At 48.0% G+C, this 20,377-nt stretch overlaps 2 long non-coding RNA genes across 2 annotated transcripts in view; one reads left to right on the forward strand and one right to left on the reverse strand.

The window, feature by feature from the left end:
• The window catches only part of LOC308633278, a 399,929-nt gene that overhangs the window by 288,935 nt on the left and 90,617 nt on the right, over positions 1-20,377 (forward strand). The window lies entirely within an intron of this gene.
• Positions 16,613-18,875, reverse strand: LOC308633277. Its single transcript, XR_014018742.1, has 2 exons — positions 18,663-18,875; positions 16,613-16,797 (listed from the first exon to the last, which is right to left on the reverse strand). It is a non-coding gene; the product is annotated as an uncharacterized lncRNA (long non-coding RNA).

A 20,377-nucleotide genomic window follows, 5' to 3' on the forward strand; every position in this document is an offset into this window, starting at 1 on the left:
ACCAGCAGGATTGGCATCTACCTAGAAATTTGTTTGCAACACGAGTTCTTGAACTCTTCTCTAGACTTACACAGTCAGAATTTGGGGGCTGGGGCCAGACTTACCTATGTTTAATGAGTCTTCCAGGTGATTCCTATGCAGGCTAAAGTTTGAGAATCCTTGGCTTCAGCTAAGACTCAGCAACCTTTTTTCTGTAAAGGGCCAGATAATGAATAGTTTGGGCCTTCAGGTCATAGGACCCTTACTACCACCTTCAACACCGCTGTGGTAGTCAGAGACACCATGAAAATGAGTGGGTGTTGCTGTGTTCTAGTAAAACTTTATTTAAAAAATAACAGGCATGTGGCACATGCCTGAGATCCCAGCAGCTCGGGAAGCTGAGGCAAGAGAATGGGGAGTTCAAAAGCCGGCCTCAACAACTTAGTGAGGCCCTAAGCAACTTGGCGAGGAGACCTGTCTCTAAGTAAAATGTAAAAAAGGGCTGGGGTGTGGCTCAGTGGTTAAGCACCTCTGGAATCAATTCCTGGTTCAAAACAAAAACAAAAAAACAACCCCCCCCCCCGCAACCAAAACCAAAAACCAAAACAAACAAAAAACCAGGAGGTAAGCCCAGACCTTAGTTTGCCAGCCTCTGTTCTAGGGGATTGGATCTGTCAACTGTTGCTATGTAACAAACAGACACATGAGTGGCTTCAACTTATGTATCTCTGGATTGGCAGATGCCGTCCAGACTTGTTTGAAGGGAAAGGGATGGGAAAATACACATCACCTCCAGGCACAGCTGTCCAGGCACCTGGCAAAGGGCAAGAATCAGGACAAGAATCAGGGACAATAGTCAATCCATGGCAGAGCCTAAGTCACATAATCAAAGTGCTCAGGCAGATCTGGGTGTAGGGGCAGTGCCTTGTAAATGCTGCCTATTTTCTTTCACTTGTGATTAGTAATCACTATTCTTTATTTTTACAAATCATAGCTGGAAGTCGGATGCAACGGTCCATCTTTTGGGGGAGGCCGATACAAACATCCTCAGCAATGGTGTCACTTACTGTGAGCACTTGTGACAACAGGTGTAGAGAGTCATCAGCACTAGCAGCCTCCCGGGTGACAGAACAGTTTGTTCTCAGTGCTGTGGGCTGTTTGTTCAGAGGAGGCCCCAGGACAGGCTTGCCATGTCATGATTGCTTGATGCTGAGAACCAGGCAGATCATTGCTGTAGCCCACATTCGATGGGGATGGAGAACTCTAACCCTGGCTTGAAAGCACAAATGGCTTGCTTGATTGGAGCTCAAATAACGGGACATTCTGAATTGGTGAGAAAGTTTTTGGTACATTTTAGGGGAACGAGATAAATGAAGAGGAAGCAAATTGGTCCTTAGAGATTTATTGTAACAAGGAACAGCTAACTTGCAGTGACTCTCCTGGGCTCAGGGAGACTTCCACCCACACTCCAACACTGGTGGTTTCCACCTGATCTCTGTGGACCACAGGCCTCTGGACAACCTGGGGAATCAGAGATGCACGTGTGTGTCCACGGGCTAATGCTCAGAGATGCTGATTTGAGAAGCCAAGTGGAACATTCTGGTTTTAAAAGCTTCCTGACACTTGTAATGAAAGGTCCCACTAAGGTGGCACTGGTCTCCCCATTTGTACATTTATATATTACGAGACGGAACAGTAATTGGGGCTCATACTCACGGCTGATCAGAACCGCAGAGCACGTCTTATTCATTCCTGTATCCTTACCTTAGAGGATAATGTGGAGTCCAGGATTTATTGGGTCTTTGTTTCATGTGACTGCAGATGGGGGCCCAGAAAAGCAAAAATCACTCACCCCCAGCTGTGTCAAGACAGTGTCCTGGGGCTGGGGATGTGGCTCAAGCGGTAGCGCGCTCGCCTGGCATGCGTGCGGCCCAGGTTCGATCCTCAGCACCACATACCAACAAAGATGTTGTGTCCGCCGAGAACTAAAAAATAAATATTAAAAAAAAATTCTCTCTCTCTCTCTCTCTCTCTCTCTCTCTCTCTCTCTCTCTCTCCCCTCTCTCACTCTCTCTAAAAAAAAAAAAAAAAAAAAAAAAAAAAAAAAAAAAGACAGTGTCCTTTGAGTCCTCCGTGCTGTCCCCCTGCCCCTCAGGGTCTGGAGCTCCCAAGCTTCTTTTTGCAGATGGAATTTCTCTAACACATGGACCTTGTGCTACGTGGTTTTTGAGAGTGCTTTTATTTCTGTTTTTCCCCCACATTTTTATTGGTGCATTGTAGTTGTACTTGATGGTGGGACTTGTTGCTACATGTTTGTCCATGCACACGATGTAACCAGGTGACCGACACCACTCACCAGCACTTCCGCTTTCTTCCCCTCCTCTCATCCCCCATTTCTTTCCTCTACTCTACTAACCTCCCTTTGATTTTCATAAGATTCCCCCCACCCCCAGCCTAACACACTCACTTTTCTTTTCCTTTTTCCTCTCCAGCTTCCGCATATGAGAGAAATACCTGCCCCTGGACCTTCTGAGTTTGGTTTATTTCATTTAACGTAATGGTCTCAAGTTCCATCCATTTTCCTGCAAATGACACACATTTATTCTTCTTTATGCCTGAATAAAACTCTCCATTGTGTATACGCACCACATTTCATTATCCATTCATCCACTGATGGACACCTGGGCTGGCTCCATAGTACATGGGTATGCACATATTACTATAGTATGACAACTTTTATTCTTTAGGATAAATACCGAGGCGCAGTTTAGCTGGGTCACAGGAGGTTCCATGCCTAGTCTCTTGAGGAGAACCGCATACCAATTCCCATAGTGGTTGTACTGATTTACAGTCCTTCCAACAGTGTAAAAGTGTTCTCAGCCTACTCTGGAGCGTTTGTTGGTATTCTTGACGGCTGCCATTCTGACTGGTGTGAGATGAAATCTCGCGTAGGTTTGATTTGTATTTTCCTACTTTGCACTGGGTGATTTTAGCATGTTATTTCATTTCATCTTTTGCTAATAAAACTTGTTAAGTTGGCATTATTTGTTCTACTTTATGGAAGAGAGAATATGTCAGAAGTCACATGACTCATGAGGGACGGAAGTAGAACTGATGCTGAAGTTTCTCAGCTGGGCTTAGTGATTGGAAAGGGCCTGAGGAGGCTCTGGGGTCCTGACGGAGCCCTGGATGGGTCTCTGATAAATACTCAGGTGGGTGCTTAGGCTTCCTGCCCTCCTCCACGCGCCTTCCTCTTCAATGACAAGATGTCCAGGTCGCAAACTCCTCTGTTAGCCTTGCTGTTTTCAGAAGGAGAACTCAGCCCCGCCCCACCAATGTTTGGTCATTTCCACGTGATGTCACGGAGAGTTTAAGGGGGATCTGTGCTGGAACCCAGGGCTTTTTCTTCCTCAACCAATTTTCTCTTTTTCCACACCAGCTGCATCTGGGGAGGCCCCGGCAGACATCTGAATCTGAGTGTTGGGGGAGCACTTCTCAGAGGCCGTTATGCAAGATGAAGAAGCGTTTATTGTTGCAGAACCTACATCCCTACGTCTCCTGTCCCATGGCTTTCTTTTATGAAAAGAGACAGGAATACTGACATGCAATGAACTGTATATGTGTCAAGTGTTTAGTTCGATGAACTTTGACTAATAGAAACAGCTGTGAAATCAGGACAATGAATACATCAATCACCCCAGATGGTTCTTGTGCCCTTTATAATTTGGCTCCTTCTATTCACTCTCCTGCCCTCTCCCCCACTTCCAAGGCATCTGTGACTTGCTTTTTGTTGCTGTACATTAATTTTCACTTCTAAGACTTTTATATAAATGAAATTGATCATTATATACTCTTTTGTATGTGTGGCTTCTTTTACCTTGTATAATAATTTTGAAATTTATCCATCTTGCAGCACATATTAATTATTTGTTCCTTTTTATTGCTGTGTGGTATTCCACTTTGTGGATGCACCACAGTTTCATATTCATTTACCCATATGGATGTATGGGTTATTGCCAATTTTTAGATATCTAAAACAAAGCTGGTATGAATACTCTTGTATGAGTCTTTTTTGGACATATGCTTTAATTTTTTTTAATAAAATAAACAATGGACTGACTAATAGAGTGGCTAGTGGATGGCAGGTGTATATGTAACTTTTTACCAAGCTGCCAAACTCTTTGCCAAAATCCTTGTACTGTGTTGCATTTCTACCCACTGTATTCCAGGTCCTCGGTCTCCTTGCCAACACTTGATGTGATCAGTTTTTCTTTTTAGCTGTTCTAGATATGTAGGGCAGTCTTCTGAGGTTCTCTCTGGGCAGTGCTTTCTTGTCTGCTGTGGGTTCTGGGAGCTGTCTAGCCACTGTTTTCCCTGGACCCTCAGCCTCATTTCTCAATGCAGCCTGTCAGCTGGGCTCTGACCCCATCCCCTCCCTGCACTGAGGCCTACAGACGTTCTTAGGGCAGTGAACTGGGGCAGTCCTAAGGCCCACCTGGTAGCACCCCAGTCTTTTGCCCACCTAGTCAACACTCTTCACTTCTATACCAACCCTCAGATGGCTACAGCGGCCTCATGTTGTCTGGTGTCCAGTGCGTTTCAAACCCATGCTCCACATTTCATCATTTTGGGTTTTTGATGTTGTTTCAGACAGGAAGGTACTTCTCATGCCTGTGACTGTTTTGGTGACAGTGGAAGTCCCCTCCACTTCCAGGTTTTTGGCCCTCTCTGGTCCTTGGTAGAAGTGACTTCAGTTTCCCTCGGATGGGCATCAGTGACTCCCGATGGTCAAAGCGCTTTGCCTGTAATGAGCGCTCCAAGCTTTACCCTGGAGCCTGGGGGGCCCGAGGAAGAAACCGAGGCATCACCTGGGGGTAAAACAAGAAGCAGCTTGAGAATTCAGTAGTCAGCCAACACTGGTGAGTGAATCAGCATGAATTAGGCACCACTTTTGGCCAGGTGCCATATTCAGTGGGAAGCTCTAAATAGGAATACTGATAGCCTGTCTTCGATAGTCTCCCTCCTCTGGGGCAGAAAGTCACAAAAGCCATCACGAGACAGTTTAAGTACAGGATTTAGGTAGGTGCCACCTTGTTCCAGGTTAGTGGAGTAAGAGAACTGGGTGGTTTACTCAGCTCAGCCCCTGGGAGGCCCTAACTGATGGTGTCTGTGCCACCTAAGTCCTGTGGCTGTCCCCATCACCCTGGCAACCATCCCTGTGAGCAGGAAGGGGAAAGAGCATGGAGGAGAGGCCCAAGGGAGGTCTTAGCAGCCAGCCGGGGAAGTGTCGGTCACATCTGCACAGCTGCCCACTGTCCAGAGCCCCACCCCCTGGCGTTGTCATACTGCAAGGAATGCTGGGAAATGTGATCAGGGTTTTGTTTGGGAAAAAAGAGACAGATTTTGGTAAACTGCTAACAGAGCCTGTCACAGATTATGGGTTGTTGTAACAGGAGTTCTGCGCTCTGCTGTGTGTAGGCTACTTGTTAGGGTGACTTCTACATGGAATTTAATGGAGGGGAGGTGCTGGGACTGTCATGGCAACTGACATTGGCTGTGGCCTTTCTTCAGTGAGGCAGGGAGGAGAAGAGGAAGTAGAGCACAGAGTGCCATCCAGCTGGGCTACTTCCTACCTGGTCTCTAATTAGCCCCAGGCCAGAAAGGAACACCAGGGCCCCTTAGGGAGGTCACTTGAAGCCATATAAGGAAAAGAATTAATAAAGGCAGACTCCAGAGAGAGAGAGAGAGAGAGAGAGAGAGAGAGAGAGAGCAGTCCTTAAATCAGTCCTGTCCTTCAGTGTGACACGGGAATAGTGGCTATTTTGTTTCTCTGAACCTTGACTTTAGGTCACAGTTAGGTCCAGTTAATTGACTATGTTAGAAAAGGACGTTGGAGTTGTACAGACACAGGACTGAGTCCTGGCCCCACAATTGCTGGACGTACTTAAGTAGTTAAGTTCACCTCTCTGGGTTTTGGTGTCCTGAGCTGTAAAATGGAGCTAACAAAGTGCCTATCCATCTCATGGTAGCAAGGATCAAATGAATTTTTACTTGTCAAGCACTTGGTACCGTGTCTGGCACACAATTAGCGTTCATTTCATGACAGTAATTACTATCAACACAGCAGGAGGCTTAATTCCCATCTGATAGAGTTGTTGTGAGGATCCCTGGGGAACATCACGGAACGGGAATGCCACCCCATCAGCCAACGAGATCCGAAGGTCTAAGGTTCCCCAGGGGACCCACAGAAGGTGGATGGCGGAAATGGTGCTCACAGGTGTGGGGTCGGTGCTCCAGACATCAGGGTGAGACACGGAGGTGAGGCTGCTCTTCAGAACCAAAAAGGAAGGCACCGCAGGCCTCTCCCTACGGTGCCTACTGTGAGCGGAGCCCAGGAGTTCCACAGGGCTCTATCCACTTCCCCAATCAGGGGACTGCGTTTGCTACATTTTCATGTTGCATTCTCAAAGACGGGGGCAGCGGGTCTAATTTTTCATCTCCTCAACAACTTCCTGTGTCATTTGTTACTCTTCTGGCCCCAGTATCCCATCACCAATGTCACTGTTATTAAAACATAGTTCAAGGTTGGGGATGTACTGCAGGGGGTAGAGTGCTTCCCTCACATGCACCAAGCCCTGGGTCCCATCCCCAGCACTCAGTGTGAGTGCGTGTGTGCACATGCACATGTGCGTGCTTGAGCACGTGCACACACACACACACACACACAGTAAAAGCATAGTTCACTCCTTTTTTAAAATTCTTTCTTTTTTTCTCATCCACCTGTCTGTCAATTTGTCTTCATAGAAAACTTGTCCTTATCCATTCACATCCAACTCGAGTGTCACTATCTTTCTTTTTTTTTTCTTTTTTTTTAAAGAGAGAGTGAGAGAGGGGAGAGAGAGAGAGAGAGAGAGAGAGAGAGAGAGAGAGAGAGAGAGAAAGAGAGAGAATTCTCAATATTTATCCTCTAGTTTAGTTCTCAGCGGACACAACATCTCTGTTGGTATGTGGTGCTGAGGATCGAACCCGGGCCGCACGCATGCCAGGGGAGCGCGCCACCGCTCGAGCCACATCCCCAGCCCGCCACTATCTTTCTGATGTCCTCCTGGTCACCCCTGCAGATGCAATCCATGAGGAATCCCACTGCGACTTAGACCTAGCCTGGCGATTCTCACCTTACGTTTCTTGTCTGCATGGCTATGGTTCCCAGCTAGATTCCAAACCTGCCACTTTCACTGCTCAGTGCATTCAGGCACTAGGTGCTCGTTGGTGTTTACTAAGTTCGTGCACCTGAAACCACAGTGAGCCAGAGTGCTCACCACTCAGGTCCTGAGCATCAGGTCCTGCTGCCCTGGCCTCCAGGACACACCCCCCACTCCTCCCCCCTCTGCTGCTCCTGACTCTATTTCCAGCAAGCCATCTGCTGTCACTCTCACCCCAGCCACTCTTCTCTACAGCAATCAGAGGGAGATAATCTTTTATGAGTGTGTACCAGATATTTCTTTCATGAAAGTCTTAAATGTTAACACATCTGACTTATAATTGCATCCAAATGTCTTGCCATTTCTTACTGAGCCCAGCACTAGCTGGCTCTGTCTCTCCAGCCACGGGGGTTTCCTTGCTCGTCACCCCACTGCCAAACTCCTTTCTCTCCCTGCTCTTTGCATGGTGTCTCCTTCCTGTCATTTAGTCTCAGCCAGGATGTCACCTGCTCAGAAAGGGCACCTGTGACCACTCAATCTAAAGTCATACCACACGTTTTCTATCACATCACTGTCTATTTATTTTCTTCAACATTTGACACTATATGGCTTTGTCTTGTTCATTTATCCATCAACTTGCCTATCACCTGTGTTTTTGATTTGAATCAGAGTTAATTATAGGGGGACAATAGGAGCACAGTCGTCTCTCACTAGCCAGTTCTAGTGCACCAGTGAGTCTCCCTTAGTTGACCACAGAGTCATTTTAACCACTGCTGCATCCCTGTGAGCACCCAAAACATTGCAGATGTAACAAAAAGAATGTGTATAGTAGGTGCTCAGTGCACAATTAATCAACATAAGCACTTTTCTTGGTATTTCCTCCTCTCTGTTCCTTTACACTGGGATCTCAGGCAGAGCTGTGCATCTTGGAGGCTGAAAGGCTGAGTAGACGCTTGATTTCCAACCGGAAAACCAGGATATTGAGCCCTGCTGATATAGTAAGAGTGACTTCTTGAATTGTCAAAATTTTCCACAAAAGAGTGCATCTGTGAACAGACAATAGTTACATCAAATTCTTTAATCTTGGGGGAGTGGTGTTCAGTTGTGCTGAGAATAACCCTTCCCTGGACATTGGTCTACGGGGAGAATCTGTGGAAAGCAAACTAGTAAAGAGACAAAGCCGACGTGGCAACTTGACTCCGTGGTCAACTAAGGGAGACTCACTGGTGCACTAGAACTGGCTCGTAAGAGATGACTGTGTTCATATTGTCCCAAATCCTCATGTAGGTGGCTTTAAACAGATGTGTTGAGAGTGTATTTACACCATGGGAATTGGCTAAAAATTGTGCTACAAATCAGGGCTTTTTAATTTTTTTTTTTTTTTTTTTTTTTACTTTAGAGAGCTATTTTCCTGGCACACCATCACTCTTCTTCGTTGGGCTCTGGAGTCTGGGGAGTGGGAGAGATGGATGAGGACTTAGTGGCTTGCTGGGCCAGACTCAGGATTTATAGGTACTGACTACGGTGACTGGCAGCTGAGATGCTTTCCACACACACTTGTGTACACAGGCAGCTATTACCTGAGTCTAATTGCAGCATTTAATTCTGAAGCAAATGCTCGGCTGTCATCCTGATTAACCATCAGGAGGTGCCTCTGCAGAGACAGCTGGGTGACAGATAGTGAAGACTCGAGGAGAAAGCAAGTTCACGGATGCTCAGGGAGATGATAGTCCCCCTGGTCTCAGGATGAGTTTCCTCACTTCAGACCCAGAAGAGAGAGGCTTGGCTTTCTTTACGACTGTAATTAAACATATCACAGGAGAAACAGCATCCGAGGGGAGCCAGGCGTCCCACCAAGGAGCTAGATGACATTGGATAAGTTCTTTGAATTTTCTTAATCTCAGCTCTGGGACCTATTTTGGTAAAATAAAGAAAATAATGTGTCATGAAAACTCATTACATAAAGATGGAGATTTGGGGACCAGACATGGGGCCACCGGGAGTGCCTCTAGAACATTCAGAGGAAGTAGATGGTCTGACTGAGACCCATACAGAGGAAAGAAGCTGAGAAAGCCCACAAGGAGTTTGCAACATGGTGGGGCAGTAAGTCGTCTCTGCAAACCGAGGCAGAGTCTCTGAGGGACGGTGGGCTCATCTCGAAAGCTAACTCCTGCTCTCCTCGCAGGACAGCTTACCTGGCCTTGGTGGCGTGACCCCACATCATATGCTGTGCTCATGGTCCCTGGTGGTGGACTTGGACACAGCATAGCAAAGATAGTGCGTCTGCGTGGTGCCCGGGGTCCCAGCTCGGAGACCTGAATGGCAGGAGATGGTGCCATTAACTGGCAGTGGCACTTTCTCAGCTGGGATGACTTGGGGGCTGTGCGTCTCTGGGACTGCCTACCAGAACACTTACCCGTGGCCCTTAGACCTGTCGTGCACTTCCTTCAAGCATGGTGGCTTCTCAGGTGGCTACTCAGAGCGCCAGAAGGATACGCTCCAGCCAACAAGGTGGAAGAACTTGGCACTTTTTTGGTCTATCCTCAAACGCCACATGGTGCCATTCTAATGATTGACGCCGTCATAGGTTCACTCAGATTCAAAGAGAGAGACACAGGCTGTACTTCTCCATGGGAGGGCAGTTTAAGAATTTGCTGTCATGCTTTGAAATAACCACAGAACTTAGAAAATCTTGTAGTTGTAGGAGCATAAAAGTAAATTGTGTAGAAAATGTGATAATAGAAATATTAGTAATAATAACTAACAGTATAGGGCTTATGTATGTCAGGCACTGAACTGTATATTCATGTACATTAATTCACTCAAATCTCACAATAACCTTAAAAGTTAGGGAATATCATCAGAATACCTATTCTGTAGCTGAGGGAATAGAAGTGTGGACAGGTGAAGCGACTTACCCAGGGCATTGCTAGTGCCTGGTTCAGGAGAAGAAGGAGAGTAGCAGGTACCGAACACCCAAGCACCTGGCACGTGGCAGTGTAGAGGAGCATCTCTGGTAAAACAGACTGCACACTTATTCAATGTTGGCATTCTGTCAAGCACTTTCCATGGATTGTCTTGGTTCTCAGATAATCCTATCAGCAGGTGCATCATCTCTACTGCTTTATACTGGAGAAAACTGACGCCTAGTTTTGAGAGGGTTTCATTTCATCTCTGCCTTTCCCCAAAGTCTGGCGTCTGCCACATACTCATGTAAGAAAACAAAAAGGAGAGTAAGAGTCCCCAGAGGGACACTGCTGTGGATCTTGGTGGAGTGGCACTTGTACAAGAGGAATTCAGGGCTTTGATGGGAACAAGGGAGGAGAATATTCTGAGGTGAGATGATGGTTGATATATATGTGTGAGCACGGTGTGTGTGTGCGTGTGTGTGTGTGTGTGTGTAAAAAGCAAGCTCAACTTGGTTTGGCCTGTGTCTAGGGTCCTCACACAATGAGTCCATCCTTGTGCTGGTGTCCACCAAGAAGAGAGAAGCATCGTCCAGTGGAGAACTGACCTGAAGCTACTCACTCCCTTCCTGGCGCCAGCTCGCCAGGGCTTTGCCACACACCTCCTGTGGAGTACCACAGCTAGGTCGTTAGCACTTCCATCTTACAGACAAGGAGCCAGAGGCCTAGAGGTGCCAGATGTAAGATAATTAGGTGGTCATTGAGTATGCAGCTCAGGCCTCAAGTGAGAGAGGCCTTGGCTGGTCTAGCCCCCTCCTTAGGGCTAAGCAGGCCAAGTGTCTGGCTCCCCGCGGTATGGGCAGTGGAAGAGCACAGGCTGGCACCCAGTGTCCAGGCTGCTGCTCTCCCTTCATTCATCACACTCATTCCAAACACATCTGGCTTGGGCTCTCCTTCTGGAAACCTCCTGGCCCCTCCGTGGCCAGGAAAGTCAAGTATTTCTGTAACATTGACAACCAGCTCTTATTACACTCTTTCCATGATCCCTCTTTCCACTCAACAGGGACAATCTTTTATCATTGCTTCTCAATATCTTCCACGGGAAGAGCAGGTGCCTAACAACACTGGCTACCCAAGTGATTCAGTGAGTCCATGAGTGAACAGATTTGGTCAAACAGAGCTGGCGGGAGGAGAGGGACTTGGGTGTAGAGTTAGGCCAGAAGGGCTCCTTATAGAAGAGGCTTGGAGAAACGCTTGGCAGCAGCAGTTTGAACTATGGCTGGGCCCAGAGGGAGCCCCCTAGATTCCCAGCATTTTCAGATGGCGTGGGCACTGTTCTTCCTGCATCTGGGGCTGCTGCTGACTGAATGAAGGCTTCCTCTTTGCCCTGGAAGTTGCCCTGCTGATTCACGCCCTAGTCACCCCGCAGCACTCTTCTAGAAAGCCCCGCTCCCGCGGCAGACACTTGGGCTGTCACTGGATGCTCATGAAGGGGAGTGAGTCAGGGTGGTGGCTGAGGCAGAGTTTCCACCGTGCTGCCTTCCTCCTCTCCCTGCTGTGCTATTTCCAGCACACAGACTCCCAAGGCTTTGTGGGGAGGAGAAAGATCCTGGGCTCTGCGCCACCAGACCTCCCAGCAAATCTCTGCTCTGCCGTTCTCCTGTTATGGGACCTTGAGCAGAGAGCGGATGTGCTCTGGGTCTGCGTCTTCCACATCGTGTAGAGTTGTGTGAGGACTGAGTGGGGTCAGGCATAAAGGGCTTTGTGTAGGATTGGGGGCACTGTAGGGATGTAGGAAGTACCCAGAGTGCCTTTGGCTTGGGGTTCACCAGCCCTGTTCTCTCCCTTCAGCATGCAGACAGCAGGGCCATTGACATGGGTCCCCAGCCGGATTCTGGGGACTGTCCCTCCTTCCTTCCTGGTTGGCTGTGCGGTTCATCCCTGTAAAATTTCTCTCTGTGGTTCTCGGTGCAGGAGGGCCCACCTCAACTGTCCGGCAAAAGAGCCTTTCATAACCCCCTGGGCAGCCACAGCCCCTAGGCTGGCGGGGGCCCATGAGCTGGTTTCTGCTTCTCTGATTTCACTGAGTTGTTCATAAGCAGAGTTCCAGTCCTTCTTCTTATGACTCTTAGGTGACAGGAACATGCGCAGAGGAAGGACCTGTCTATGGAACCTACTTTTGCTTCCTGGGCTTTGGATGGGCTCTCAGACTCTGCGGAAGGACTTGCCCATCCGCCACCCCCAGACTCCTAGGTCTCACCCATTCCTCTCTGGAAGTTGATTCCCTTGGGTGTAGACAAGAGCTAGCATTCCCCGCCTCTAGCACATCCTGCCTGCCCCAGCCTGGATCTGCTCAGACCAGCTGAAATTGTCCTGCTTGAACTCCATCTTCTCAGGGTCCTCTTCTAGCCCTGCCTTCCCCATTCTAAGGAGTCAACAGGCACCTCCACACTATGTTCCCCAGTTGGCATGAAGAGTCACTCTCACCCCTTGCCCATAGATGCCATGGAAGAAGCCAAGGTTACTGAAGTTAGAGCCATAAAATCCTCATTCCCAGCTCCTCGACTCACCAGTTTCATAACCGTGAGCAAATCACTTAAACTCTCTGAGCCACGAGTGCTCATATTTGAAAGGACGGGGCGGAAGCTAATTGCCCTGTCCCCCCTCTACCCCGTGTACTGTGAGAATCAAATGAGCTAATGTCTGTGAAAGTGCTCTGTAAACCAGAGGCTGTTATTACACCACGGCGGCCTATTATTATTAATAACTGGTTTTCCCCATTCTTCCAACTCTCCCTCCCTCTTCCGAGCTGACTTGCGGCTGAGTCTCAGTGGAAGTGCACCTCTGGGGCTGGGAACTAGAAATGATACTGCTTTGTTCACTGAGGAAGTCCCAGTCCCTCTGATTGACACCCAGAGAACAAAGAAGGGTTAAAGGAGCTGGATGACAGAGTCTTTCTTGGATTGATGGTTGGTGGTCCCAGTGGAAGCCAAGATGGTACCTCTGCACTCAAGGCAGGAAGAAAGCCTGGTTCAGGCAGCAGCTCCAGGACGCTGTCAGCAGGCACTGCTTTCAAACGGGTCACTTCGTATGCCACTGCCAGTCTCTTGCTGGAGTCACCCGCATTTCCTGGGACCTCTGCCTCCAGACCCGCCTCTCTTACTCCATCTTCCCAGAGCTGTCTCAATGCCAATCTCTTCATGCTGTTTGCTTAACGCCCACACCAAGTCCACCTTGCCCTCCAGCTGAGGGCTGACTGAAGCAGCAAGAGCTTCCGCTACCCTCCAGCCTCACCCAGGACTCTCGCCCCCTCCTTCAGCTGCTGTCATCCGGCACCCTATTCTATACCACCTCCTCCTGGGGGCTCAGCTAGGTGCCAGCCCTGGCGAAGCCTGTCCTTGCTCCCCTACAAAGAGGGCTGCCTGGGATGTGCTTCCAGAGCTGCTTGGCCCCCCGTTAGCCTCTCCTCCCTTGGTTGTTTTTTGGTGTTAGGCTCTGTCCACCTAGGAAGCTGGAGCTAGCCCTGCCACTGTCCTCATTGTGATGGTTTTGGCACTTACGTGGGTGCCCAGCAATGAACCAGTGGATAGAAGCATTGGGTCCATGTCCACCACTTGATCCCTGGAAGCTGGGGCACTCAAAGATCTTAATGGATAAACACAGATGGTCTCATTTTAAATGAGAATGAACAAACTTTATGACTCTTCATTTTTCTCTCCTAGATCTATCTTTAGCGCAAGCCAACTAGCTAATATGGCCTAAGATTTATCAAGTATTTAATCTGCACTGAGCACTTTACATGAGTCAGTTCCCTCAGTCTAACCAACCATGCTCAGAAGTGACTGCTGTTACTCTACGCCTGCTGCACTACCCAGGAGGCACTGTGGTTCAGAGAGTACCAGTCGCTTGTCCAAGGTCACCAAGTCAGCAAGTGAGGAGTGCTCTTGAGCCAGAATCCATTTTCCTCCAAAATTCATGCTTTTAATTACTATAGCAGGCTGCAGGGGCTTTGGTATCATAAAGATCTAGGTTTGAATTCCTAGGACTCACATGTGTTAGTTGCAGCAACTTAGTGTACCCCCGCCTTGCTCCATTCCTTATTAGAATGTTGTGTGATAAACAGGATTATGTTTGTAAAGCCCTTGGCTTTGGGTAGATTTTCAATTTTCATTGACAAGTTAGTAAGACATAGGTAGACCTTACATTTTTGTAATTCAGCAATTTTAAGAATTAGGACTGATTGCTTTCTTCTTGAGCATCCTCTTGAAGTGTACGGGGGCTCCCTGCATCCTGGGGGACTTTGAGGCAGGTTCATCTGCCCTTGGATGCCTGAGTCTATGAGAAGTGGCTTTGGCACACTCACCTGCAGCCTGCTGCTGCTCTGTTGTCTACTTGCTGAGAACCTTAGGAGAAAGTCCTATCACTGTCCCTGGGCACCTTCCTGGTCATCTGAGGGCAGCCACTTTGTCACCACTGGACACTGGACTCTCATTTCTCCAGGCAGGATAATGTCAGACCCTACATACTTTTCCCATGAAGCAAGGGTTGGAGTCTCACTACCCGCCTAATCACTGGCCTAGAAGGGGCGTCCATGTGTCCACACCTCCTTAACCCACAAGAGCTAAGAGATGGAACAGCAGGGATGTTCACTGCAGCATTGATCACAAGGGTGAAAACTTGGAACCACTTAAATATTCCACAATGACAGATTGGCCGACTAGGTTACAGCACACACACAAAAATGACCCTCGGCTATGTCTGGGGAAGAAGGCTTATCAACCCGAAAAGAGGACTAGGGTGAGATGGAACACATAAAAAACAGATGGCAAAGTAGAAGGTAATAGTGTTCACTAATTTGGGAAGAAAATCTGAAAGTGTTCAGGAGGGTAAAAGTGTTTTATCTCTGGGATGTGAAATTATAGGGGGTTTTCTAGGGGGGAGGAAGTATAACTTAGTGGTTATGAAAATGGACTTCAGAATCAGGCAGACCTGATTTTAGCCTATTTTCTGCCACTTGAGAGCTTTGTCACCTGAGTTTCATAATTTGTAAAGTAAGAATAATAGTGCTCACCCCTATTGGTCGAGAGGGCGGGTCTAGCTCTGTCTCCTCCATGCTGGCCGCAGGCTACGTGCTCTGCTGGGCATTAATTGAGGTACACCTTCTCCATGAATTTCATTTTGCAAATGAGAAAATTAACAGCGGGACAAAGAAACCTGCCCTGATCCCACAAGGGAGCTGCTGACTGTCCCCACTCTGGGCACCTCGTTCTTTAAGAGCTGCTGAGGTAGGATCTGCTCTCTTTCATCCACATCTCCCTGCTGACTCATTCTAGACCCACTTTGCCTAAAGCCCCAGTATTTTCATACTGGCCATGTCTCCTCTATCTTCTAGTTGTGTTTTATCTTATTTTTTTTTTTTTTGGACTCGAATGAACTAATTATTGATCAGACAGGTGGATGAAAGACCTGAGCATTCAAATCATACCATTGATTATGAGGAAGTCCAAGAATAAGCTTTGCGATAAGGCAGCGAGAAGTTGCCAGTCACTCTGCAGAACCCCAAAGGTAGAAAAATGTTTTGAGTTTTGCATTTTTCCTTTTCTGCTCATCTGGAAAGAGTGACTGGTCTTGATGAGAGAGTGGGTAAGCAGAGGGTCCATGACTGGCCTGGGAGGATGTCATTGGCCAGGGTTGCTAGGAGAATCCCAAGGCTGGGTCCTTGAGCAGAATATGGAGGCCAGGAGCAGGTGCCTGGCAGATCTGGGTCCTCATCCCAGTCACCCCCTGTGTGGCCCTGAGCACCTTTCTAAATTATCTGAACTTCATTTCCTTATCCTTAAAACAATAGCTGGGGAAACAGATTTCAGTACATCCTCATCAACAAACACTATGCAGACATCAAGAATGATTATAGAACGAACATTTCTTGACTTTAAAAAGATGGCTATGGTGTGTTGGCAAATGCAAAGAGCAGGTTGTGACAGAGGATTCAGAATGGAGCAGTCATTCAGATATGCAATGCGCCCAGGCCCTTGACTGTGCAAGACAAGTTCAGCAAAAGGCAGAGGCACAGTGCCTTACACTTAGTAGGCACCTCATTGTGATTGATCAAATCCCAATTGTGGGTACTTTTGGTGACTGTTCATTTAATTCCTAATCGAGAAGTATTGAGGTGGCACTGTTTGCCAGGCACTGTGCTCTGGGTACCAGGGTGACACCCCGGGGAAGATGGGGAGTGATCGGTGGTTCTTCAGGCTACAGCAGGGACAGGTTATCAGGGGGGACGTGTTTGAGAAGAGTGTAGGAAACTGTGGAAACAGTTCCTAGGATCAGTGTTAACCTGGGTAGGAAAGCCAAGAGGAGGGCAGGGTTGTGGGTGTGAGAGAAAGTAATGGCCCTGACTGATTGACTGGCTCAAGCTGTCCTAGGTAGAAAAAAAATCCCAAGTATTCTTTCAAAAAAAAAAAAAAACAAACAAACAAACCTGTAAGCTCAACTCAGAATTGAATTCCATCAAGCCACTGATTCACACAGCAAGCATTTATTCAACATTTACTATGTGCTTTGCATCACGCTGGGTGCTGGGAAGATAATGCGGATGAATTGCTTCCAGCCATTTTCCTAAAGGTGCCTTTATTGGTGTAGCATTGACGGAGGCTTAGCCCTCCTCCAGGGGCATCTGCTGTGGTGATGGAACTCTTCTTTACATTCTGCAAGGAAGAAATTGACACACTTTTTTACCTCCTTCTCAAAATTCAAAACTAGACATACATGTGACTCATTGTTTTATCTACTAACATGCAGTCTGATCAGACCCTGGCTTAGAGAGAGATGACTTACAAAGCCTTACAGGAATCAACCATGACTGTGAATGTAATCATTTGGTTTACTGATTTGTCCCACGCAGGAGAAGTGACTGGCCCAAGGTCACCTGATGAGTTTTCTGGGCTTGGAAGGAGATCTAAAGCTGCTGGTTACAGAGTCACTACTTTCTGATGCCTCCATCAATAAAATGCCTGCCACACAGTTGCTCCAGAATGAGACCAGGAGGGGACCCATCCTGTGGTTAATGTGACTGTGATCTATTCATCTGGCCAGTCCCACCTCCACCTCCTTCCCCAATCCAGAGCTCAAGGTCAGTCACTCAACCCTGCCTTGCCTCTCACAGACCAGGGCTGGCTGTCTCCAGCCCACTTGTCAATCTTCTGAAAATACCCGTGGAACCTCGTCCAGTCTCCCCTGAACGGCCTCTCACTTGCTCCTCTGCGTGTCTTCTGGTAGACAAGCCACAAGCCCAGAGGGGCAATTAGGGATTAGGGGTGATAGCAGTTTGGTATTATTTCAGCTAATTGCTGTCCTATGTGTAAGAGTGCATCATCCCCACAGCTGGCCTGAGGAATCGTCACTGTAGAAGCAGTCCTGCCTTCTGTGTGATAGAGTCGGGTCTGTAGATGGGGCAGGGGCTGTGAGAAGCTGCCGTGAGCACCCCATTGGTGGTAAAGGTTAAATGGGGCAGAGCCATCGGGTTCTCCCCACGGTGGCTGTTCACAGTGTGTGTGTGTTTGACTTAGTTTCACCATTCTCCTCTTGAATCCCCGTGTTCCCCTGACCCTGGCACACAGCACCCTGTGCTCAAATCCGTCATTATCTGCCTTCGATGGCACGTGGGCCACGAAGCCTTCTTTTCCTCTGTACTAGTTTTGGAGGTGCTGGAGCGGTGGGGTGATTGATTTGTATATGGCTATCAGAGCAGGATGCCAAAGATTAGTCCTAGGCTGACTGAGAGTCTGAGCTCTAGAACACGCTGCAAGGTCTCAGTGGACTTCTGAGCATGCCAACTCGGATTTTCATTTATGGTGTGTGGCATGGATCCCTGAGCTGATTATCTGAGATAAGGTGGGGGCATCGCTGGACAGGAGCAGCACGGGGAATTGAATGCCCATATATATCCACTCTGGGAGCTCTTTGGAATTGAGGGATTGGGTGGTTTTTCTTTCTTTCTCCCTCCTTCCCTCTCTCCCTCCCTCTCTTTCTTTCTCCTTCCTTCCTTCCTTCCTTCCTTCCTTCCTTCCTTCCTTCCTTCCTTCCTTCCTTCCTTCCTTCCTTCCTTCCTTCTTTCTTTCTTTCTTTCTTTCTCTCACATTGCTAAGCACAAACTCAGAGAAGGAAAATGTTCATTCACATTCTTGCTTTTTTCTAAAGGAAAACCTCCCCCCCCCCCCCCCCCCCCGCCTGTTCCCAAGGGCTCACTTTCCTAGTCTGCTCCTCAGTGAGTCTGTACAAACAGCTCGGAGCAGGAAGGCTGCGGGCTCCTCACCTTCTGTGTCCCTGTCTCCTCCCCGCTCACCCCAGCTCTGAGTTCTGCCTCTGCTCTCATGAAGGGTGTGTTGATGGAGGGTGCAGCTCACTGGGTCACACAGGGAAGCTACAGGGGGTGTCCAAGTTCACATGTCCCACATTCCAGGAGAATGTTTCTGACATTGAGCAATGGTACGGCTCTGCCAGGTTGAGGTCTGTCCGATTGGAATGCAACTCAAAAGGAAAGTCCCGGAGTGATAGTGATTCAAATACTCACCTCCCCAGAACCCCGTCTTGACTTTTAATTCCTTTTTAATTCTCCAATGACACACTCAGCCCAGCTCTCTTGCTGACCGCATGGTACTTGGTGGTGCTGATAAGTACAACTTCCCAAGAGATAGGAATGCAAATCGTCACATTGTGTTGAGTCATGTGTACCCTGCAGCTCTTTCCCAAACATTGCATCAGACCGTAATTGGCAGCTCCCAGGACTCCTCTGCTGGATGACACTGCATGCCCAGGAAAAACTCAGTCCATTTCTTTAAAAAATTATATTTTGACCCTCTCCCTCTGCCTGGTTGTAATATCCTGTTCTTAAGGAAATGGAACCCCTGTGGGAGCAAAGGCAAAACTGGTTTTGCAGATAAGTTGGAAAAATATGGCTATTGCCCGTCCCCACCCACTCTGGTCTCTTAGCAACAAGACAGCTGGTGGTATCCACCAGAAAGAAAAGGCCCAGAGCTTGCAGAGGAGCCAGTCTGAATTCTTGCCTGCAGCCTGATTTATTTAAACCTCTGCTGCATTCCTGGGCATAAAGACCCAGGAGTCCAGTCAAGGGAGCATCCCCTGCCCTTCGTGTGACCTCTGCAAGTGAGCAGACAGAGGGAGATCTCAGAGTGAGGGGGACGGTCCTCTACAAAAATCTGCCTGGTGTGGGAAGCCAGTTTCCTTTGACTTTCAGGGAATCCATGTGCAAATTTGGGCTTGTTTATAGAGAGAGGTGGCCTGGGGTGGAGCCAGGAAGGAGCACAGAGCTGGGGTCTGAAAACCAGGTCTGCTGGCAGCAGCCTCTCTCTCCCTGTGCCCTCCCCACCCAGTGGTGATTTTCTCAGCTGCAAAGTACAGTTATTGAATTAGATGTTCTGGGTTGGGGGTGCTGGGATGTGTATTTTTATAATCTTTCTGTTATATGAATATCCATCTGATCCCCTCCCCCATAGTTCTTATGTGCTGGAGCAAGAATTCAAACACAGATCTGAAACCCACTTTGCCTCTCCCTACCGGATGCTGTTTTGATACACACACAGGCACCACATAGCTGGAACGTTGTACCGGGCCATTCTCATATCTTCATCTATTAATCCATGAGACTAGAACTGAGGGGTATGGAGGATTTACGTGGCAGTGGAGACACTTGAGTTCACATTCTTGCTTGCTCTTCCTCTAAGCAGCTAGTGGACTCAGTGTCCTCCACCATGAGATGGGAATAATAGAACCTGATGGCTCAGCTGCTGCCAGGGGGACTAGGTGAGAAGATGTATAGAAAACACCTCGCATGGTGCCTGCTACATAGTAAGTGCTCAATAAAAGGGGAGAGCCATGACAGAGCAAGACTGAGGTGTTGATTGTAGGTTCCTTGATGGTGAAGACTTGCCTCAATTGTCCTGTGACTTCACTACATTGTGTGGCACACAGAAGACAACTGTTTGCTGAGCTTAACAAATGTACCCCCCTAATACACACACACACACACACACACACACACACACACATAAGATTGATGAATTTTATGACTTCATCTTGCTGGGACTTTTCATAGGGTTCTGCATTTTAGAGTAACTCATCACAGCTAAGATACTATGTGGTTGGCTGTTTTGTGTCCAACTTAATAATCTTCAAGCATTTTTAAGAATCCAAAGTCTTGCTTCTCAAAACATTGCTTTGGCCAGATATTGTTCAGGCATTTCTCTCTGTCTCTCTGCATCTCCCCCT

The sequence above is a fragment of the Spermophilus citellus genome (assembly GCF_964194105.1).
Source record: "Spermophilus citellus genome assembly, chromosome: 14".
Lineage (NCBI taxonomy): Eukaryota > Metazoa > Chordata > Mammalia > Rodentia > Sciuridae > Spermophilus > Spermophilus citellus.